The 24,470-nt window shown below is 41.0% G+C and overlaps 1 protein-coding gene across 11 annotated transcripts in view; it reads right to left on the bottom strand.

Moving 5' to 3' along the window:
• The window catches only part of PEX5L (peroxisomal biogenesis factor 5 like), a 320,579-nt gene that overhangs the window by 140,212 nt on the left and 155,897 nt on the right, over window positions 1–24,470 (bottom strand). The window lies entirely within an intron of this gene.

The following is a 24,470-nucleotide window of genomic DNA, read 5'->3' as shown; positions in this document are numbered from 1 at the left end:
GAGCCTGCCATCAACTTTAAAAAAAATAGCTCTATGGCCTTCTGAGATAATCCATCCCCCGCAAACATCACTGTTTTAAAAGTGTGGCTACAGTCAGAGAACAGAATGGTAAGCTCTGCAAAAACAATATTGCCATAATTCTGGATTTATTTTTCAACAACTACTGCCAAGTCAAATTGCCTATACTTATAAATCAAAACAAGACTCATCTCTGACTGGATTTGCCAGTATCTAAGAATCAAGCAGTGTTATTTCTGACTCACTCCATCATCTACCATGGAGACTCTAGAAATCGGGGTCGAGCCGGCGACTGTGAGCCCGTTATTGGGAAGGGACCATTCCTATATGTTGCCGACTTGTACTTCCCAAGTGCTCTGTACAGTGCTCTGCACACAGTAAGCGCTCAATAAATACGATTGAATGAACGAATGAACTAGCTCAATATCGCAGAAGATGGAGTACACCTTGCTGTCAGCAGCTTGCAGGCTCGTATCATTTAATGTAGGGATTTTGTTGTTGTTGTGAATTGGTCAAGGCTCTCTTCAAACATGAAGAGACTACCCTTTTCTTCTTACAAGGCAGATGTCAAATTCAGTTTTCTGAGTATAACCACACTTGAGGCTTAAATATTGCTCAGTTCTCTATTATTCAGAACAGGGGCATAGTAAATATAAGATGTATCCACCATCCGACGAGGAACTCGTACATGTAAATAAATTCTGATTAAACAAGATCCATTTACTTTGACCCTCAGTTTATTCTCAAAGTAGTAAAACACCAGAAGTTGATTAATAAATATTAGGACACCTCCCAGCTTTTGCTCTTTCTGGCAATTGAATTACTTTTTAGCCAAAAGTGTGAAATGCATTTTGTCCACTTTGCTATGAATTTACTAGGCTCTTTTGAGTAATTGGGAAACGATGCCCAGCTTACTTGGGAAATGATTGTTACTGACAATGATTTGTGAAGAACTGCTTAGCTTAAACTATCACCGTACATTATTATTTGATTATTACAGAGGGTAGTTGTGGGAGGATGTAGGCGTAAAACGAAAACAATGTGCCCCAGGAATAACTTAATTTTCTAACTTACAAAATAATAAAATAAATCAAATACTAATGTTCAAGAATTATAAAACCTAGCCGCACCAAAGTGAACCAGTGGTAATTTACAGGCTTTATACTGGACTATTTTCAACACAAGAGAAAATAAAAATGTCATGGAGGAATGACTGAAATTGGACTTATTGTTTCTGTAGGATTTTAGAAGTCCCATGAAGAGAAGAAATATAATTTAATCTTAATGTATTATATATAATTATAGATAATATATATGTAGAATGGATTTGAGCCATTTATTGTATATTTAAAATATTACATATATAAAGATGTATTGTTCAAATTGATTCCTAAAGAATAAATCCATAATTATTAGGGAGACAAAGAGTTTGGAAGAGTAATAATAATAATGATAGCATTTGTTAAGCACTTACTATGTGCAAAGCACTGTTCTAAGCACTGGGGGGGAATACAAGGTGATCAGGTTGTCCCATGAGGGGCTCAGTCTTAATCCCCATTTTACAGATGAGGTAACTGGGGCCCAGAGAAGTTAAGTGACTTGCCCAAAGTCACACAGCTGAAAAGTGGCAGAGGTAGGATTAGAACCCATGATCTCTGGCTCCCAAGCCTGTGCTCTTTCCACTGAGCCACATTGCTCCTCTAAGAGTATTTATATTTGTCTTTCACTAAAAAAAAAAAATGTTGAGGACTTCTGTTATGCAAAGATATGAAAACTCTGAATTTCTAAATTTTTTTCAAATGCATAGCACATCTGTTGCCTTCCAACTCATATCTTCAGTTATAATTTGTTGTATAGTCGGATTTTCCATCAGGTTATTCTGGAGACCTTCTTCAAGTCACGAAATAGGAAAGTCACAGCTGAATTTGCATATAACCAGTATATGCAGACATTAGCAAGGCTGAATTTATAATGAAAAAGTTCTACATGTTAAATTTAGCCTTGCTGCAGTCGGGTGGAAAGAACATGGTACTGGGAACCAGAAGCCCCGAGTTCTAGTTCCAGTTTTCCTTGCTGGGGCCGTGCCATCATTGGTGAGGGTGTTTCACTGTAGAATAATAATAATAATAATGGTATTTGTTAAGTGCTTACTATGTGCCAAGCACTGTTCTAAGCACTGGGCTAGATCCAAGGTCATCAGGTTGCCCCATGTGGGGCTCACAATCTTAATCCCCATTTTACAGATGAGGTAATTGAGGCCCAGAGAAGTTAAGTGACTTGCCCAAGGCAAACAGCAGACAAGTGGTGGAGCGAGGATTAGAACCCATGACCTCTGACTCCCTCCTTGAGGACATCCTATGAGATGGACAGGCTTAACAGGAATCTCCCAAAATAGCCAGAAAATATATGTGGCCAGGTGGGAGCCATTACCAAGGCGGAAACCTGCCTGGGCAAAGTGCATTGACACAGCATTGCCACTACACTGTGCTCAGTTCAACCATTAATAATAATAATAATAATATTGGTATTTATTAAGCACTTACTATGTGCCAAGCACTGTTCTAAGCACTGGGGGGGGGATACAAGGTAATCAGGGCTGTCCCACGTGGGGCTCACACTCAATTCCCATTTTACTGTTGAGGTAACTAAGGCACAGAGAAATGAAGTGACTTGCCCAAAGTCACACAGCCGACAAGTGGCGGAGCTGGGATTTGAACCCATGACCTCTGACTCCTAAGCCCGTGCTCTTTCCACTGAGCCACGCTGCTTCTCAATGAATGGATCCTTCACATAAAAATACAAAACAACCTCAAAACCACTATGGGATGTGTTGCATCCCACCCCATCGACTCACTGCGGCACTTCGCGCCACAGTTGGAACATGATTGTCAGGGAAGTGAGAGTGTGAGCGGTGTAAACTCTTAGAGGACAAGGATGATGTCTTAGAAACTCTGTTGTGCTCTCCCAAGAGCTTAGTACAGTCGTAAGCTTTCAATAAATGTCACTGATTGATTGACTGGTTGAAGCTCGCTCACCATTCCTGACAGGAGACTCCCTGAGCACATCAAATTTGTGATGACTCAGAACGTAGCATGACATTATAGTATAATGACAATCAGGCCTCCATGCATTATCATAAAAAGATTATTTGAAGGATTCATTCATTCATTCAATCGTATTTATTGAGCGCTTACTGTGTGCAGAGCACTGTACTAAGCTCTTGGGAAGTAAAAGTCGGCAACATATAGAGATGGTCCCTACCCAACAATGGGCTCGCAGTCTAGAATGATCATTCTACTAGTAGAGTACCAGTATATTCAGGTGTTCAAACTCTGCAGCATCTATGATGTTTACTAAATTAAAATGTGGAGTTTATAATTTATTTCACAACTGAAATGACAAAATTAGCCGTGACTCCTTGTTGCCAATTCCAACAGGAGTCTGGCTCAAATTAAGAACTGAAATCCTGAAGGGAGTGAATAGAATCATCACAGAATTTTTGTTGACTGTATTTCACAACATAAGGCCGAAGGACAACCCTCCTACTGTATCTTCAACCACAATGAAAGACAAACCGAGGGAAATGGGTAAGAATTTGTTACCCATTAAATTAATGGATGGAGGATCCATAATATTCATTCATTCATTCATTCAATTGTATTTATTGAGCGCTTACTGTGTGCAGTGCACTGTACTAAATGCTTGGAAAATACAATTCAGCAACAAAGAGAGACGATCCCTGCCCACAACGGGTTCATAGTATAGAAGTGGGGAGACAGATATCAAAACAAGTAAACAGGCATCAGTAGCATCAATATAAATAAATAGAATTAGAGATATATACACATCAAAACAAGTAAACAGGCATTAATATAAATAGAATTATAGATACGTACATACACACACAAGTGCTCTGGGGAAAGGAGGGAGGGTAGAGCAAGGGGAGTGAGACACGGTGATGGAGAAGAGAGAGGGAGCTGAGGAAAAGGGGGACTTAGTCTGGGAAAGCCTCCTGGAGGAGGTGAGCCTTCAGTAGGGCTTTGAAGGGGGGAAGTGTGATAGCAGGTGATAGAGGGAAATGTTAGAGATATTAAAAGGGATATTATGATGGGTTCAAATTGATCCAGGGATAATACATATGAATAATTATTAGGGGAAATTATTAGGTATATTATAATTACATATCTCTAATCAAAGAGCCTGTATGTCACAGAGGGAATACATCAGAGTGAGTCTCTATTTATTTTGGGGCTTACTGCCAGAGACAATCCTGGATAATAATATAATAATAATGGCATTTATTAAGTGCTTACTATGTGCAAAGCACTGTTCTAAGCGCTGGGAAGGTTACAAGGTGATCAGGTTGTCCCACGGAGGGCTCACAGTCTTAATCCCCATTTTACAGATGACGTAACTGAGGCACAGAGAAGTTAAGTGACTTGCCCAAAGTCACACAGCTGACAATTGGCGGAGCCGGGATTTGAACCCATGACCTCTGACTCCAAAGCCCGGGCTCTTTCCACCGAGCCACGCTGCTTCTCCTTGAAGACATGAAACATGGCTAGTATACTTTTCTGTACACAATAGGCATTTAATAAATAGGTGCTCAATAATCAGTAGACATTAGTAAAATTTTCTGCACACAATAGACATTTAATAGATACTATCGATTGATTGATTGGGTAGGCTACTCAACTGACCCATGATATAATTTATTATATAATTATGTCTATTGTTGTGTAATTTGGTCTCAAATTAAAATGGCTCTGCTGCTACTCTGAGATTGCCACTCCATCTCCCTCTTCTTGATTTGTTCTGCCCTACTTACCGTTTCCTGTCACCATTGAAAAAATGGATCATGGGGAAAGAGAAACTACAAAAAAATTTAGGGGAGGTGTTTCCTGTCTCCATTGAAAAAATGGATCATGGGGAAAGAGAAACTACAAAACAATTGAGGGGAGGCCGGGGAGGAGGAGAGGGGAGAGCAAGAAATCTCTACTGGGTACTTGGGAATAATTTAAAATCTGAGAATATAAGAAATACCATACTTTTCTCTCCAGTCCAAATATTCTGTCTGTTGCTAGTTCTGTCTGTCTGTTGCTAGTTTGCTAGATTGCTACTTGGAATAATGTGATACTTATCTTCCATGATGCTTAACAACATAGTTATAAGTGTTTCTTATAAAGGAAAAAGATGGACAGATTCCGACCATGTAAATTATTAGGTAGAAGGTGAAAATTTTGTAACCTCACAGAATTTGAGAATTTGAATCCTCTAGACCGTAAGCTACTTATGGACAGGGAACGTTATCTGCCAACTCTGTTGCAGTGTACTCTCCTAAACTCTGAGTACGGTGTTCTGCACATAGTAAGCACTCAATAAAGATAATTGAATGTGATTGAATCAGGCTTCAATTTTAGACCACATATAGATTCTTCAATTACAGAGAAATCGAATAACAGACTAGAAAAAGAAACATGATTGCAAGCTACTCAAGGGCCAAGACCACGTCCTTACTGTAGAAATTCTATAAATAATAATAATGATGGTATTTGTTAAGCACTTACCATGTGCCAAGCCGTGTTCTAAGCTCTGGGGTTGATACAATGTAATTGGGTTGTCCCACGTGGGGCTCACAGTCTTAATCCCCATTTTCCAGATGAGGAAACTGAGGCACAGAGAAGTTAAGTGATTTGCCCAAAGTCACACAGCTGACAAGTAGCAAAGCCGGGATTAGAACCCACGACCTTTGACTCTTAAGCCCGTGCTCTTTCCACTAAGCCACGCTGCTTCCACAAATTAATGTTGCTGATGGTGGGAAAAATGTGAAATGGTGAAGCAGACACAAACAAAACATTAGACTGTATCAATCAGCTTTATACAATCCTCTATTCCATACAGTTTTATAGCAGGCATATATCAGATATTCAGGTTATATAGCAGAAATCATATTCCAGTCACGAGTCCCTGTAATATACTGCTATGACAAGGACATTTTACCAGTTGTGGCAAATATTGGCATGACAATCCCATTTAGCACGTTGGTTAATTTAAAGTGTTCTAGGGAGATGGTGTAAATATTGATGAGGGATTACAAGGAATATCTAAGGGAATGGGGAAGTTATAAAACCAATCTTAGGAAAGATTTCACTCCATTAATGTATACTCAAACAAAGAAGAAAATCTATAAGGTAAGGATTTGCTCTTCTAAACTGCAAGCTCATTGTGGGCAGGGAACGTTTCTGCTAATTCTGTTGTACTGTACACTCTCAAGCACTTAGTACAGTGCTCTGCACATAGTAGGAGCTCAATAAATGCCACCGACTGATTGCTTGATTCTTGTCTTGTCCAAACTTGATACACCGCCCCCACCTTTTAAAGAAATAAATTTTCAAGACTGGTCTCTTGGAGCAAAAGATTAAATTCATGTTTTAACAAATGGGAAGAGCATATGTTAAAATACTGTTACACACTTTCAGAATAAAAGATAGTAACTTTATTCCATTGTCACAAGGTGAAATTACTTGGTGCTCATTTTCAGCTACAGAAAGTCCACTAAATTATGAATATGCATATTCATTAGGTCCCTTTGTGAATATATCATATAAATTCTATTTCCATTTTATAAGTGAGGTTCATTACTGAGAGCTATCTTCAACGTTTTTGAATAGCATTTCTTTATTTTTGCATTTTTAGGCCTTTGCCTCAGATATTCATGCCTCATTCACAAAGCAGGAAATACGAATCTTAGAAATTAGAAACAATACTCGTTCTCTCTCCTACTTAGATTGTGAATTCCATGTGGCCTCTGCTTGACTCTCCATCTCCTAGTCAAGACTAGCCCCCTTTTTCCTCTCCTCCTCTCCATCCCCCCGCCCTACCTCCTTCCCCTCCCCACAGCACCTGTATATATGTTTGTACAGATTTATTACTCTATTTTACTTGTACATATTTACTATTCTATTTATTTTGTTAATGATGTGCATCTAGCTTTGCTTCTATTTATTCTGATTCATTCACTCATTCAATCATATTTATTGAGCGCTTACTGTGTGCAGAGCACTGTACTAAGTGCTTGGGAAGTACAAGTTGGCAACATATAATAATAATAATAATGGGATTTATTAAGTGCTTACTATGTGCAAAGCACTGATCTAAGCGCTGAGGAGGTTACAGGGTGATCAGGTTGCCCCACGTGGGGCTCACAGTCTTAATCCCCATTTTACAGATGAGGGAATTGAGGCCCAGAGAAGAGAAGTGACTTGCCCAAAGTCACACAGCTGACAATTGGCGGAACAGGGATTTGAACCCTTGACCTCTGACTCCAAAGCCCGGACTCTTTCCACTGAGCCACGGATATAGAGACGGTCCCCACCCAACAATGGGCTCACAGTCTGACTTGACACCTGTCCACATGTTTTGCTGGCTGTCACCCCCTTCTAGACTGTGAGCCCATTGTTGGGTAGGGACCGTCTCTATATGTTGCCAACTTGTACTTCCCAATCGCTTAGTACAGTGCTCTGCACACAGTAAGCCCTCAATAAATACGACTGAATAAATGAATGAATCATGCTCTGCTCCAGCCTGGAAAGGACTCAAATAGCAGCAGCTACATGAGCCATCCATCATTCCCTTTATACCCGGCCATGTAAAAGACACATTGCCTCACCCCTATGTTATAAGGACTCATTAATTCATTCATTCAATCGTATTTATTGAGCACTTACTGTGTGCAGACTTCTACTGTGTGCAGACTTCAGGTCTTGCATGACTCCGGTGGGGCTATAGAATGTAATGTGGAATGCCGGGCTTATTTAATGATATAAGGCAAAATGCTAGTTTCATTTAGAGAGCATAAGGTGAAAAGTGAGGCTTGTGAAGTGTGCAAGGTCAAATATTGTGGTAAAGATATAGACCACCAGAAGAAAGTGAGGAACTGTCAGGATGCACAGAAATCAATCAATCAATCGTATTTATTGAGCACTTACTGTGTGCAGAGCACTGTACTAAGTGCTTGGGAAGTACAAGTTGGATGTACAAGTACAAGAAATAAGGGATGACCACAAGCCTCTAGTTGAAACCGGATGGGGCTTCTGTGGAAAGAATAAGAATCAACAAAGGGGGTGGGGGTGGCACTGTGGCTCAGTGGAAAGAGCCCAGGGCTTTGGATTCAGAGGTCATGGGTTCAAATACCGGCTCCGCCAACTGTCGGCTGTGTGACTTTGGGCAAGGCACTTAACTTCTCTGTGCCTCAGTTACCTCATCTGTAAAATGGGGATTAAAACTGTGAGCCCCCCTTGGGACAACCTGATCACCGTGTAACCTCCCCAGCGCTTAGAACAGTGCTATGCACATAGTGAGCGCTTAAATACCATCATTATTATTATTTTTAATCAACCTTGAAGCTGCCTGCGGTTTCCACACCCCATTTCTTTGGGAAGAATGGGAAACTTCACGGAAAATGTCCCATGATGCCTGACTCTTTCCTGGAAGGGGCTGGCCAAGGGTTAGATGTGAATGAATAATGAAATCATTTGATCAGGAATGAATATGCTCAACAGTGGGTTAACGGGTGAAACAGCTTCCTTTGGGGTGCACTCAAAGTATGAGCTAAGGGGTAGCAATAAAGTTATTTTCATGCCAACCATGGGGATCAACTTCTTAGCATCAAGAATAGGTTGGCCTGAAACATTTAGGGTTCTTGCAACTTCCAGAACTTGGAGAAAATTTGACCCATGCCCTTTACGAGTTTACCATTTAGAGTAGGAGTCAAGGTGAAGAAACAAAAGTCAAATTACTCTGTTCCTAATATTAAAGCTAGGCTCACCTCAGTAAAACCTTCCTGGGTGGGGCACGCAACAAAAATGGAGGACAGTAGGATACCCAAACAACTGCTGTGTGGTGAGTTGAAATTGGGAACCAAAATCAAGGAAGGCAGAGGAATATTTTTAGTCTACAGTAAAACGTCACCTTAGACAACGCTATGTGCATCACATGCATCACATTAGAGAAGCAGCATGGCTCAATGGAAAGAGCATGGGCTTGAGAGTCAGAGGTCATGGGTTCAAATCCTGGCTCCGCCAATTGTCAGCTGTGTGACTTTGGGCAAGTCACTTCACTTCTCTGGGCCTCAGTTACCTCATCTGTAAAATGGGGATGAAGACTGTGAACCCCACGTGGGACAATCTGATCACCTTGTATCCTCCCAGTGCTTAGAACAGTGCTTTGCACATAATAAGTGCTTAACAAATGCCATCATCATTATTATTATTACTATCACATGTGATCTGGGTTTCTGCTGCTTTGAACTGCCAGTCTGACTCCTGCTATTAAGAAAGGAATAGTGCTTTTTGAGCACTAGTTTTATAAGGAACAAGAGATAGGGAAGCAAAACCAAAACAGCTCCAGGAGCTGCAAGCATCAGACATGACAATACAAGAAGGGATAGGCATTTTGTGTGCATAATGAAGCCAGGATTGTGTTTTCAGTACTGGCCTTTTCAGGCCCACATACACTTACAGTTGAACTTGACCGACAATGATGTCTTCAAATATGAAGGACAACTATATAGAGACCTGACGTCAAGTTGATAGATCACTTTCTGATAAAAACTTTCTGCCTCAGTTCCCTCATCTGGAAAATGGAGGTTAAGACTGTAAGCCCCATGTGGGACAGCCTGATTACTTTGTATACCCCCAGTGCTTAGAACAGTGCTTGACACATAGTAAGCACTTAACAAATGCCATTATTATTATTATTATTATTATTATTTAGAAGAGATTAAATTAACATTTAAGAGTGTTTCGGCTGAACTCATTTAAACCTGCTAAATAATGCATTGTGTCCTTTGAGATCTGACTATAAAGGCAACCACATGATACTGATATTCCAAAAAATATAAATGAATACTATTTCTAGGTGTTAGGGATAGAAAAAAATTCTACCATCACATTTGTGCTGCTGATTGTCAACAGATCCATCTACAAATTTTTCAATAAACATTTAGTGGTTTTGCTTTCAATTTATGATTATATGCTTGTCCTCTAGCCTGTGAGCTCGCTAAGAGCAGGGACTGCGGCTGTTTGTTGTTGTATTATACTTTCCCAAGCAGTTAGCACAGTGCTTTGCACACAGTAAGCACTCAATAAATACGATTGAATGACTGAATGCTTACTGATAGGTTAAAAAACTTCTTCAGGGTTAATAAACTTTTTATCAGCCCACAAATTGTTTTCAGTTTTATAGCCAGCTTCTGGCCTTTGATATATTTGAGTAATATTTGTAAGTGATAAAAATGATAATACTTGTTAAGCACGGCTCGTGGCGAAGTGGCAGATGTCCCATCCAGGGGCCGTGTTGGAAAACAGTTTGCTGTGTCGCTCTTTAATCAGAACTCTGAGACTTGGGAAACCACACCACAGGAAGTGCATCCAAAGCAACCAAGCTGTGGTCCTCCGGGAGATGTGAGGTTTTAGAGCCTCGATTTGACCTTTCCGCCTCCCCGGATCTAGTGGGTAGCGCTTGGGCAGAAGGGCGGGAGGGACCCGTCAGGCTGGCGGTCCACGTCTGGGCGAAAGGCTGGCCCTGGAGCCTGATTGGCAAAGGATTTATTTCAGTTTTGTGTTTTTGTTCCATTCCATGCAGCATCTTCCATTGTTTATAACTCCTGCTTGGTTGCGAGGGCTAGGATAAGATCCTTTGTCGTGGCCTATTGGGTAGAGCACGTGTCTGGGAGTTAGAAGGGCCTGAGTCCTAATCCTGACTTCGACGCTTGTCTGCAGTGCAGCCTTGGTCAAGTCACTTCCCTTCTCTGGGACTCAGTTCCCTCATCTGTAAAATGTGGATAAAAACTGTGCGCCCCATGTGGGATGGACTATGTCCAACCTGATTACCTTTCATCCACACCAGTTCTTAGAACAGTGCGTGACACTTAGTAAGTGCTTAAAAAATACCATCATCATCATTATTATTATTATTATTATCATCCTTGACCACTCAATTGGCTTTGGGAAAGTGAGCCTTTTGAGAGGAAGATTTCTCCTAAAAATGGCATCTTCTGACCACTGGAAACAGAGTTCATTTATTAAACACATTCAATCATATTTATTAAGTGCTTCCTGTGTGCAGAGCACTGTACTCTGTTCATCATACTTGACAATGTGAGTTACCGGGACCAGATTGGAACCATCCTGATGTCCTTGGAATGGCCGACCCTGTTTCTCTGTCCATTTTGGTTGCCACAAAAATTGCTTTTTCAGGCAGCTTACCGGAGAACCCTCCAGTCCTCTGCCTGGCTGAATCTCCTCGTGTCCAGAGTTCACGGGAGGGATTAAAACCGTACTGTACTAGCCGAGTCGTTGAGGAGGTTTGTTGGGAGCTGACGCGTTTGTGTCAATTTCCATGATGAGCGATTGCAACCCTTCTGGGCAAGCTGGTTTAAATCTTAAGAACTGTTTTGGCCATGATGAAAAAAGAAAGGAAATCAGCGTTTGTCAACTTTGTAATTGCCGTCTCTGTCCTGGTTCCGTCTGGCTTATACTTTCCCAGGGCCGGGATGTTTCTCCTCTCAAACATCCTCCTCCTCTCCTCCCTTCTAGACTGTGAGCCCACTGTTGGGTAGGGACTGTCTCTATATGTTGCCAACTTGTACTTCCCAAGCACTTAGTACAGTGCTCTGCACCCAGTAAGTGCTCAATAAATACAATTGATTGATTGATTACAATGTGCCAAACACTGTGAAAAATGCTGGACAGATACAATACAATCTAAGGGGGGGAGAGAGCAGATATTTAATTCCTAGTTAGATGAGGAAACTGAGGCACAGAGCTGTTAAGTGACTTTCCAAAGAGGTCTCATAGCAGGCAAGAAGTAGAGCAAGTTTCCTGACCCCCAATCCGGTACTCTTTCTACTAAGCCATGTAGCTTCCAAGATAAATATTCTTCCTAGTCTGGACGCATTTCCATCAACTCTGCAAATAGTAGTGACCTTTCTTCATTGTTAGATTTCCCCAATGGGCACCTAGAAAAATGCTTTGTGCATTGACAGTCTGGATATTTTTGACCAAATATTGACCCTCTCTATAGGCAGCTCCATACAGGGGATGGAACAGCGCCTCAAAGATGAATCGACTTTAGGCTCCTCTCAGTGAATCCACAATTTCCCCTACATCCACCACTTTTTCTAGGTGCCCAATGGGGAAATCTAACCATGAAGAAAGGTCACTACTATTTGCAAAGTTGATGGAAGTGCATCCACACTAGGAAGAATATTTGTCTTGGAAGCTGCATGGCTTAGCGGGAAGAGTACCTGATCGGGGGTCAGGAAACTTGCTCTACTTCTTGCCTGCTATGAGACCTCTTTGGAAAGTTTGTTTGGTTCAAACAATCAATCCATCAATCAATTGAATTCACTGAGCGCTTACTATGTGCAGACCAACATACTAAGCACTCGGGAGAGTACAACATTAAATAGAGTTGTATTGTACAGGTTCATGGTGAGGTACCTATGCGAACCTCAATGTGGTTTCTTTTGTCCTTCGGTAGTGACTATATTGCTTCACACAGTTTTCACGCATCAGCCATCCAGATTGAAACAAGTGAAAGATTATTTTCACATTGTATCAGGATCCTGCTTCTGTGGCACTGAAATCACCTGGATGCTTGGAAGAACTGAGTAATGGTTCCTCACTGGCAGCAGTCTAAATATTTAGGCAAGTTCCATTTAGCATCCCTAAGTTTTCTCATTTATTTGGAAATATTTTCCTCCTCTCATACCCATTATGAACAGTTCATCCATATGTGTATCCTTCCCTCTTGAACTTGCTGATAATTTCTACCCAAGGTAATAAATCAATCAATCCATCATATTCACTGAGTGCTTACTGTGTGCAGAGCACTGTACTAAGCACTTGGGTAAGTACAGCATGGCTTAGTGGAAAGAGCACGGGCTTGGGAGTCAGAGGTCATGGGTTCTAATCCCGGCTCCACCACTTATCAGCTGTGTGTCTTTGGGCAAGTGGCTTAACTTCTCTGTGCCTCAGTTACCTCATCTGTAAAATGGAGATTAAGACTGTGAACCCCACGTGGGACAACTTGACAACTTTGTATCTTTGAACAGTGCTTGGCACATAATAAGCACTTATCAAATCTCATCATTATTATTATTACAATATAACAGAGTCAGTAGACACCTTCCCGGCCCACAATGAGCTTACAATCTAGAGGGGGAGTCAGACATTAATATAAGTTAATAAATTACAGATTTGTATATAAGTGCTCTGGGGCTGAGAGAGGGGTGAATAAAGGGTGCAAATCCAAACGTAAAGGTGACAAAAAATGCTTAGTGTGAAGAAGTGTTTCATTTTCATTTGTCTGATACCTACCAACTACTGGTGTGAGATTTGGTAAACAATAATTCTGTTTTCCTTGTTCAGAATTTTATGATTTTGAAGACTTCCATTTGGCCTGAGTCTTTCTGGACCAGAGTCTTAACTCTTATCCATTCTCCCATGGAAACTGCTCTGTTCCAAACTTGATTGCTCTTTCCTATGTTGTCTCCAGCTCTACTTCATAGTCCCGAAGACACAGAACCCCAACTACAAGCGGTATTCCTGTTGCAGGTCTACCACAATTCATGTGATAATGAAATTCCTTTATTTTTTTGTTTTGTATCCCCTTCATTATATTGTCCAAAATTTGATTCACCTTTTTCAGCCCCTACTACCCACTGAACCTGTGATTTTTAAAAAGTCAACCACAAATCCAAGATCTGCTTTCTGAGTGTTGCCTGATAACTCTGAGCCCATCATGTCGCATCTGTCAGTTTGGATTATTTTTCCTTAGGTGCATTACCTTGCACTTGTTCCTACTGAAGGTCATAGCCTACTCACTAAGTTTTATAAGGTTTCTTGCATTTCATCCCCTGGAAGAGTTTACCGTCAACCGCACACTCCTGTTTCTAGATGACTTATGAAGATATGAAATAAAGCCCATCTTCGACCTGATCCATGGGCCCCACATTTTATGCTTCTTCATTCTAAAAAAAGTGCCCACTTCTATCTCCCCATATTTCCTGGTTTTGGGTCAATTTTCTATTTATGACACACGTTCCTTCCAATCCATTAATCTGGTTTTTATTTTTAAAGCTTTTGGTACGGGAGTTTCTTAAAGGCTCTTCCGTTCGTATGTCATATACTTTTAGTCATCTTCAAAACTATGCAATTGCAGTTGCCAACACTATCATTCTCCCCACCTCACAAGCCAGGAACCTTGGCGTTAGCCTTCACTCCTTCCTCTCTTTCAACTGCTATATTCAGCCTATCACTGAATACTGTCAGTTCTTCTCCATCAGCATATTCAGGATCTGCACTTTCATCTTCATCCCAACACCCACTGCCCCAGTCCAGACACTTGTATTCTGATTTCCTCTCTGACTTTCCTGCCTCCAGCCTTTCCCTTTTCCAGTTCAGACTTTGCTTTGCTGTCCATATCATTTATATAAAACATTGTTCCGCACACACCTTTCCACTCCTCAGAACCTAAGGAGAAGCATGGCCTAGTGGAAAAAACATGGGCTTAGAGGTCCTGGCTTCTAATTTTGGATGTGCCAATTGCTTTCTGTGTGACTTAGAGAAAGTCTGTTTACTTGTTTTGTAGTCTGTATCCCCACTTCTAGACTGTGAGCCCGCTGTTGGCTAGGGATTGTCTCTATTTGTTACTGAATTGTACTTTCCAAACATTTATTACAGTGTTCTGCACACTGTAAGTGCTTAATAAATATGATTGAATGAATGAATGGTTCGAATTAACTTTGCTGTGCCTCCATTTCATCAGCTGAAAACAGGGGACTGAATATCTGTTCTCACTCCTAGACTGTGAACACCTCCATATGGGACAGAGACTGTATTCACCCCGATTAACTTGTATCTACCCCAGTGCTTAGAAAAGTGCTTGACACATAGTAAACGCTTAACAAATACCATCATGATAATAATAACATTCAGTGGTTTCTGACTCTTTCCATATCAACCATAAACCCCTGGCACTGACTTTAGGGCATCCATCTGTTCATTCCCTCTCATTATCTCACTTCTCCCACTACACCCCAGCTGGCATGCTGGGTTCCTTTCATGCCAACGTACTCCCTGTGCTTTGTTCTTGTCTTTTTCACTGATAATAATAATAATAATAATGGTATTTGTTAAGAATTTACTATGTGCAAAGCACTGTTCTAAGCACTGGGGAGGTTAAAGGTGATCAGGTTGTCCCACGGCGGGACTCATAGATTTAAACCCCATTTTCCAGATGAGGTAATTGAGGCCCAGAGAAGTTAAGTGACTTGCCCAAAGTCACACAGCTGACAGTTGGCAGAGCCGGGATTTGAACCCACGACCTCTGACTCCAAAGCCTGTGCTCTTTCCACTGAGCCATGCTGATGCCTTGCTCATGTTCTCCCTTACGCCTGAAATTCCCTTTTTTAAAACCCTCTTTCAGTGATGCTTTGGGTTATTGAGGTGTATATGTAGCTGTAACCCTGGGATATATTTATCATACATTGGCTAGAAATCGGTTGAAGATAGCAAACTAAAATGGCTCTATCTCTGGGGTGTATGTACCATAGCCTAGTGAGCAGCTTGGCCTAGTGAGAAGCAGTGAGACCTAGTGGACAGAGCCTGGGAGTAAGAAGGACCTGGGTTCTAATTCCGGCTCTGCCTCTTGTCTGTTGTGTGACCTTGGCCAAGTCACTTCACTTCTCTGTGCCTCAGTTACCTCATCTGTAAATTGGGAATTGAGCCCCATGTGGGACAGGGACCGTGTCCAACTCAATTTGCTTGTAGAAACCCCAGCACTTAGTACAGTGCCTGGCACATAGTAAGCACTTAACAAATACCACAATTATTATTATTATCATGGGGCAGCTGAAATCTGGCATATGTGTGTGTGTTCACTATCCATTGTAGGGGACTCTCAAGAATCTCTTTTGGCCTGCCTAATTTCCTTTGCGTATCTAACCTGAAATTCTGCCTCTGGAACAAACAGTATTTTAAAAAATCATTCATGAGAGAGTCCTGGACTCTGGACTCCTTCTTGATAACCTAAATCTGGCCTCCTTACGTTATCGATACCACTGTATACTGCAATCTCCTCTCGTCTCCCTCTAATAACCTTTCTACAGTCTTTGTGAAATATGCTACATTTTGCACGCTTCATGCAAGTGAGTCACCAGGCTGTCTTCTGGGACGGCACCCAAGCAGCTAGCTATGAACTGAATTATTGAATCACCTACTCCTATGCCTGGCTCTTATCCACCTTGAAAGAACCTCTCAGTGGTTCAAGAGAGCAATGTGACCTAGTGGAAAAAGCAGGAGCCTAGGGGCCAGAGGATATGGATTCCAGCTCCACCCCTTGTCTGCTGTGTGACCTTGGGCAAATTGACTTCACTTCTCCTTGCCTCTGTTCCCTCATCTATAAAATAGGGATTAAATTCCTCTCTCTCCAATTTAGACTGTGAGCCTTATATGGGACTGGGACTGTATCCATATGGATTAACTTGTATCTACCCCAGCACTTATAACAGTATTTGACACAGAGTAAGTGCTTAACCGATACAATTAAAAAAACCCAAAACTGACAGCTGGAGGATTTTGCTCCTTCTCCATCTGGGCACCTCTATTTTGGAGTCTTGTCTAGTCTTTCTTTCTTTCTCTCTTTCTTCATTTCTTTCTTTCTTTCTTTCTCTCTTTTTCTTTTTTTCTTTTTCTTTCTCTCTTTTTTAAAGTCAAAATTGAGATAAAAAGGGGAGAAAGAAGAATAGGAAAGAAAAGATGAGAGCATGAAATAGGAGACAATTTAAAAAGCAGGAGAACATACGGATTAGTAAGTGAAAGAGGAAGTAGAGGGGTGGTTAAACACAAATGCAAAAATGCACTGGAGAAATTGTACTTGTCATAAGAGACAATCACTGTCTCCCACTTCTTTCACTCCCACTCGCCCTTCCTTAATCCTGCTGAGGCCATTGCAGGGTTAAAAACTACAATTATTCCAGGGAAACTACTCTGCACTAACACCCAGCTTCTCTTGTTTATTTTAAATACTTGGATTGAAACATTTGGGTTGGAACACAGTACCTTAGCTCAGGTCCACAGGATCGGGTTAAATAACAATAATAATATTGATGGCATTTGTTAAGTCCTTACTATGTACCAAACATTTTACTAAGTTCTAGGGTAGGTTCAAAATAATCTGGTCTGATATTGTCCTTGTCCCACATAGGTCAGGGGAAAGAAGAACAGGAATTCTCTCCCTATTTTACAGGTGAGAAAACCGAGTCAGAGAGAAGGTAAGTGACTTGTCAAAGGTCGCACAGCAGTCAGGTTACTGGGAAAGGGTTAGAACTCAGATCTTCTGGCTCCCAGGCCCATTCATCCATTCATTCAATTGTATTTATTGAGCGCTTACTGTGTGCAGAGCACTGTACTAAGCGCTTGGGAAGTACAAGTTGGCAACATATAGAGGTGGTCCCTACCCAATGCTCATTCCACTGGTCAACAATGCTTCAAGTCCTTGTAATACAGTTGCCTTGGAAATCTGGGGAACTTCGAAGGTAAGAATGTAAGCTTCCTATGGCCAGGTACCGTATTTCTTGCTTCTTTTGTAATAATACTAATGGTATTTGTTAAGCATTTACTATGTGCAAAGCACTGTTCTAAGCACTGGGGAGGTTACAAGGTGATCAGGTTGTCCCACAGGGGGCTCACAGTCTTCATCCCCATTTTACAGATGAGGGAACTGAGGCACAGGGAAGTGAAGTGACTTGCCCAAAGTCACACAGCTGACAGTTGGCAGAGCCGGGATTTAAACCCATGACCTCTGACTCCAAAGCCCGGGCTCTTTCCACTGAGCCATGCTGCTTCTCCAAGCAGCGTGTAGTTTCCTGAAGGCCTAACAAAGTGCATTGTACCCAGTGGGGAGAAATAAAATACCTGTCCTACTACTACGCTGTTACTTCTACCTGATTCTTTTTAAGTCCACTTTGATTCCCCTTTTAGGTCCATCACAAGTGATGGGTCCTTCCCGATGACACCTTTTTCTCGTCTCCTACTTCCATCTGCGTCTCTCTGACTCGTTTCCTTTGTTCTTCTCCCAACCCAGCTCCACAGCGCTTAAGTCTTGTCTTATGCTGTCAAGTCATCTCTGATCCACAGCAGCTCCATGAGTCCATCTCTCCCAGAACATCCCACCTCCATCTGCAACTGTTCTGGTAGTGTATCCATAGAGTTTTCTGGGTAAAAATATAGAAATGGTTTACCAATTCCATGCAGTAAACTTGAGTCTCTACCCTAGATTCTCCCCCATCAGCCCAGGTGAGTTTTGACTTGTAGCAGATTCCCTTCCACTCACAAGTCACTGTCAATCAATCAATCAATCATATTTATTGAGCACTTACTGTGTGCAGAGCACTGTAGCAAGCACTTGGGAAGTACACGTTGGCAACATATGGAGGCAGTCCCTACCCAACAGTGGGCTCACAGTCTGAAAGGGGGAGACAGAGAACAAAACCAAACATACTAACAAAATAAAATAAATAGAATAGATATGTACAAGTAAAATAGAGTAATAAATATGTACAAACACATATACATATATATGTCCAAGTTAAGAATGGAATGGGTAGGCTTTTGCTTGACTCTCCCTCCCTCAACCAAGACTGATAGAGTACTGGAAACTCTTCAGGTGTGATCCTGAGAGGGGACAGCACTTATGTACATATCTGTAATTTATTTCTTTATATTACTATCTGTCTGCCCCCCTCTAGACTGTAAGCTTGTAGTGGGCAGGGAATGTGTCTGTTTATTGCTATATTGTACTGTCCCGAGCGCCTTGTCCAGTGCTCTGCACTCACTAGCCACTGTCCAAGTTAAGAATCAATCAATCAATCGTATTTATTGAGCGCTTACTGTGTGCAGAGCACTGTACTAAGCGCTTGGGAAGTCCAAGTTGGCAACATACAGAGACAGTCCCAACCCAACAGTGGGCTCACAGTCTAAAAGGGGGAGACAGAGAACAAAACCAAACATACTAACAAAATAAAATAGGACAGATATGTACAAGTAAAACAAATAAAGTAATAAATATGTACAAACATATATACATATATACAGGTATATATATATCAATCAATCGTATTTATTGAGCGCTTACTGTGTGCAGAGCACTGTACTAAGCACTTGGGAAGTCCAAGCTGGCAACATATAGAGACGGTCCCTACCCAATGCTCATTCCACTGGTCAACAATGCTTCAAGTCCTTGTAATACAGTTGCCTTAGAAATCTGGGGAACTTTGAAGGTAAGAATGTAAGCTTCCTATGGCCAGGTACCGTATTTCTTGCTTCTTTTGTAATAATACTAATGGTATTTGTTAAGCACTTACTATGTGCAAAGCACTGTTCTAAGCACTGGGGAGGTTACAAGGTGATCAGGTTGTCCCACAGGGGGCTCACAGTCTAAAAGGGGGAGATGGAGAACAAAACCAAACATACTAACAAAATAAAATAAATAGAATAGATAGGTACAAGTAAAATAAATAAAAAGCAATAAATATATACAAACATATATACAGGTATATACATATCAATCAAAAAGGGGGAGACAGAGAACAAAACCAAACATAATAACAAAATAAAATAAATAGAACAGATATGTACAAGTAAAATAAATAAAGTAATAAAGTAATACAATATATATACAAACATATATACATATATACAGGTAAGAATGGAATGGGTAGGCCTCTGCTTGACTCTCCCTCCCTCAACCAAGACTGATAGAGTACTGGAAACTCTTCAGGTGTGATCCTGAGAGGTTACAGCACATATGTGTTGTCATCGTTCCCATCAGGTCAGCCTGACCAGAAACCGTCATTCCTTCTGAAATAACTCTTCCTTACATTTTCTGTTCTCAGGGAGCTATTTTACCATCCCTGAGAGGCACCTGTTGTTCGCATGGGCCACAAACAGCCCCCTGCTTCTGCCCAGTTGCCTAGGACTAGCTGGTTCTCAGGGTGCCACCGGGGCTCCCTGCCTCCCTCTGTTAGCCCTGCTGTGATTAGCAATCAATCAATCGTATTTATTGAGCACTTACTGTGTGCAGAGCACTGTACTAAGTGCTTGGGAAGTACAAGTTGGTAACATATAGAGACAGTCCCTACCCAACAGCGGGCTCACAGTCTAGAAGGGGGAGACAGAGAACAAAACCAAACATACTAACAAAATAAAATAAATAGAATAGATATGTACAAGATAAATAGAGTAATAACTATGTACAAACATATATACATATATACAGGTGCTGTGGGGAAGGGAAGGAGGTAAGATGGGGGGATGGAGAGAGGGATGAGGGGGAGAGGAAGGAAGGGGCTCAGTCTGGGAGGAGGTGGCATAGTGGTTAGAGCTTGGGTGTGAAAGTCAGAAGGTCATGGGTTCTAATCCCGCCTCCATCACTTGCCTGCTGGGTGACCTTGGGCAAGTCACTTCACATGGTGTAGCGGATAGAGCACGGGCCTGGGAATCAGAAGGTCATGGGTTCTATTTCCGCCTCCACCACTTTCCTTGGGCAAATCACAGTGCTCAGCACTTAGAACAGTGCTCAGTGCTTGGCATATAGTAAGCGCTTAACAAATACCATCATTATTAAATCGCTTCACACGGTTTAGTGGATAGAGCATGGGACTGGGAGTCAGAGGATCATGAGTTCTAATCCTGATGCCAACACTTGTCTGCTCTGTGACCTTGGGCAGGTCACTTAACTTCTCCATGCCTCAGTTACCTCACCTGTGAAAAATGGGGATTAAGAGTGTGAGCCCAGTGTGGGAAGGGGACTGTGTCCAACCGTGGCTCAATTGAATGAGTCTTGGCTTGGGAGTCAGAGGTCATGGGTTCTAATCCCGGCTCTGCCACATGTCTGCTGTGTGGCCTTGGGCAAGTCACTTAGCTTCTCTGTGCCTCAGTTACCTCATCTGTAAAATGAGGATTAAGACTGTGAGCCCCACGTGGGACAACCTGATCACCTTGTATCCCCCCCAGCGCTTAGAACAGTGTTTCGCACAAAGTACTTAACAAATGTTATCATTATTATTATCTACCTCAGCGCCTAGAACAGTGCTTAGCACATAGTAAGCACTTAACAAGTACCATAATTATTACTATTATTCTCTGTATCTCAGTTGCCTCATCTGTAAAATGGATATGGAGACTGTGATCCCCACATTGGACAAAGACCGTGTACAACTCGATTGGTTTGTATCCACATTGCGCTCAGTACAGTGCCTGGCGCATAGTAAGCACTTACCAAATACCATCATCATTATTATTAAGATGATGATTACACTTTCCAAGGTGACTGATGAGCTCCTCAGAGCCAAGTCCAGTAGACTCTACTCTTGTCATCATCATCATCATCAATCGTATTTATTGAGCACTTACTATGTGCAGAGCACTGTACTAAGCGTTTGGGAAGTACAAATTGGCAACATATAGAGACAGTCCTAATCTTTCTTAACATCTTAGCTGCCGTGGACACTCTGGACTGTCCCGCCTGCCGTGGAAGCCCTCTCCCGCCTTGGTTTTGCCAACTCGGTACTCACCTGCTTCATCACGTACTTCTTGGACTGTCCTGGTCCATTTTCTTCACTGGCCCCCTCTTCAGCCTCCCATCCCCCAACTCCCCACAGCACTTGTGTATATTTGTACATATTTATTACTCTATTTATTTTACTCGCGCATATTTACTACTCTATTTTATTAAGGATGGGCATGTAGCTATAATTCTATTTTTTCTGATGGCTTTGACTCCTCTCTACATGTTTTGTTGTCTTTCTCCCCCTTCTAGACTGTGAGCCTGTTGTTGGGTAGGGACCGTCTCTATATGTTGCTGATTTGTATTTCCCAAGCTCTTAGTACAGTGCTCTGCACACACTAAGCGCTCAATAAATACAATTGAATGAATGAATGTACATATCTGTAATTTATTTCTTTATATTACTATCTGTCTGCCCCCCTCTAGGCTATAAGCCTGTAGTGGGCAGGGAATGTGTTTGTTTATTGCTATATTGTATTCTCCTGAGCGCCTTGTCCAGTGCTCTGCAAACAGTAAGAGCTTAATAAATATGACTAATATCTGTAATTTATTTATATTAATGTCTGGCTCCACCCCTTTAGACCGTACTTGTTACGGGCAGGAAATGTGTCTGTTTATTGTGGTGTTGTACTCTCCCATATGCTTAGTACAGTACCCTGCACATAGTAAGAACTCAATAAATGCAATTGAATGAATGGATGAATAAAAACATAAATAAATGTTTAGTTTGTAAATGTGCATTCATTTCTTGGATTTCTTCCTATCCATCATGAACTTTTATGAATATACCTATAGTCACCACACGCATGAATTAAAAGTTAGAAAAATTGACCTCCTAGCTTATTTTGCAACTTTTCTAAAAATTAGAAAAGGTAGACTTTGTGTTAAGCTTATAAATTAATTAAATATTTTCTTATTCCAGGTCTGGTCAACCCTCACTGATGCAGAGCTTTTAAAATACTACAGTCAGCCTTCATATCTTACCTGCAGATATCAAGCTATGCTCATCTCTGTAATACACAATTCGAAATCCTGATTATTCATTCATTCTATCATATTTATTAAGTGCTTACTGTGTGCACAGCACTGTACTAAGTGCTTGGGAAGTACAAGTCAGCAACATATAAAGACAGTCCCTACCCAACAACAGGCTCACAGTCTAGAAGGGAAAGACAACAAAACAAAACAAGTAGACAGAGTGAGTAGATTAGACACCTTTTGGCTAGAACTTAAAATATTTCTTTTATAGGCTCTTAATCTATGCCCTTTTCTGTGAAAGGCGAATAAAGTTTTTGTGTATTCATTTTATTATCAAAATTCCAGTTCAAACTAAGCTTGTCTTTTTCTCTCAGTACGTACCATTTTCTGGAAAACAAAATACGCTCTAATTGGAAAATGGTAAGGATATCCACTGTATATTTGAAGTTTTAAATATTAATTAAAATATCCACATTATCAGAAAAATTAAGGCTACATAGTAACTTTCATTTGAACTGATATAACTTTTGTCAAAGTAGAAAAGGAGAGCTCTTTTAGCAAATTGAATTCAGATTCCTCGATGGATTGAATTTCTATTCTGATTAAATATCCTGTTCTATTTTGATATACCGTAATTAGATGCCTAGAGCTTTGTCTTTCACACAATTCAAACCGAAAATCAAAGGGCCTTTTTGTTTAAACAATGCTATACTATTATTTCCTCTCTTTAATAATCGAGAGACAAAACCAGAAAGATATTTTGGGGTTTAACTGATCGAATAAAAATCCTCATTTTGAAGATGACATTTATGAGGAAAGGCAAATGAATGTAGGCACAGTGAGAAGCTATTTTTACTTTTTAACCTGAATCAGATGAGGTTGAGATATGTGTTTCAGGAAAAAAAAAAAAAATCCATGAATTCTAAGGCTAAATTTGACTCTGTGTCAAATGAAAGACAATTTATAAAAGGGAAAAAAGATTTCCAGCAGATTGAAAGGAGCCCAGGAAAAAACTGTCAATGTGTAAGGATTTTTAATATTAGATCACCTGCTGAGGAAAGCCATGAGCCCTCTTCCTCCTCTACAGGTGAGATACACTTTTGTTGGAAATAGGAGGTGGGAGTGTGTGCTAAAGTTCTTCTTGAAATTCTTCTAGGACAGTTAATCATTAATAAAATGGGAAGAGTTTATTTAGCAAGCCTCTTTTTTTACAATACTTGTTAAGGATTTACTATGTACCAGGCAACATTCTAAGCAGTGGAGTAGATTGAAGATAATCATGTTGGACACAGTCCTTGTCCCATTTGGGACTCACAGGCAAAGTCAGCAGGAGTAATAATAATAATGATGGTATTTGTTAAGCGCTTACTATGTGCAAAGCACTGTTCTAAGCGCTGGGGAGGTTACAAGGTGATCAGGTTACCCCATGGGGGTATCACAGTTTTAATCCCCATTTTACAGATGAGGTAACTGAGACACAGAGAAGTTAAGTGACTTGCCCAAAGTCACACAGCTGACAAAAGGCAGAGTAAAATTTAATACCTATTTTTAGATGAGGTAACTGAGGCACAGATAAGTTGATTGCCTAAAATCACACTGCAGGCAATAAAGTCAAGATTAGAACCCAGGCCTTCCGATTCCCAGGCTCTCACTCCTTACACTAGGTCTTGCTGTTTTTCATTTTCCAGTTATGTGATCTTGGGCAAGACTCTGAACCTCTTTGTGCCTCAGTTTTCTCATTTTGTTCTCCCTCCCCTTTAGGCTGTGGGTCCCATGGGAACAGATTGTGAGCCCGTTGTTGGGTAGGGATTGTCTCTATTTGTTGCCAAATTGTACTTTCC

This window comes from Tachyglossus aculeatus, chromosome 1, assembly GCF_015852505.1.
Source record: "Tachyglossus aculeatus isolate mTacAcu1 chromosome 1, mTacAcu1.pri, whole genome shotgun sequence".
Taxonomy (NCBI): domain Eukaryota; kingdom Metazoa; phylum Chordata; class Mammalia; order Monotremata; family Tachyglossidae; genus Tachyglossus; species Tachyglossus aculeatus.
Note: the sequence above shows the minus strand (reverse complement) of the source record. Positions and strands in the feature narration are given on the sequence as shown.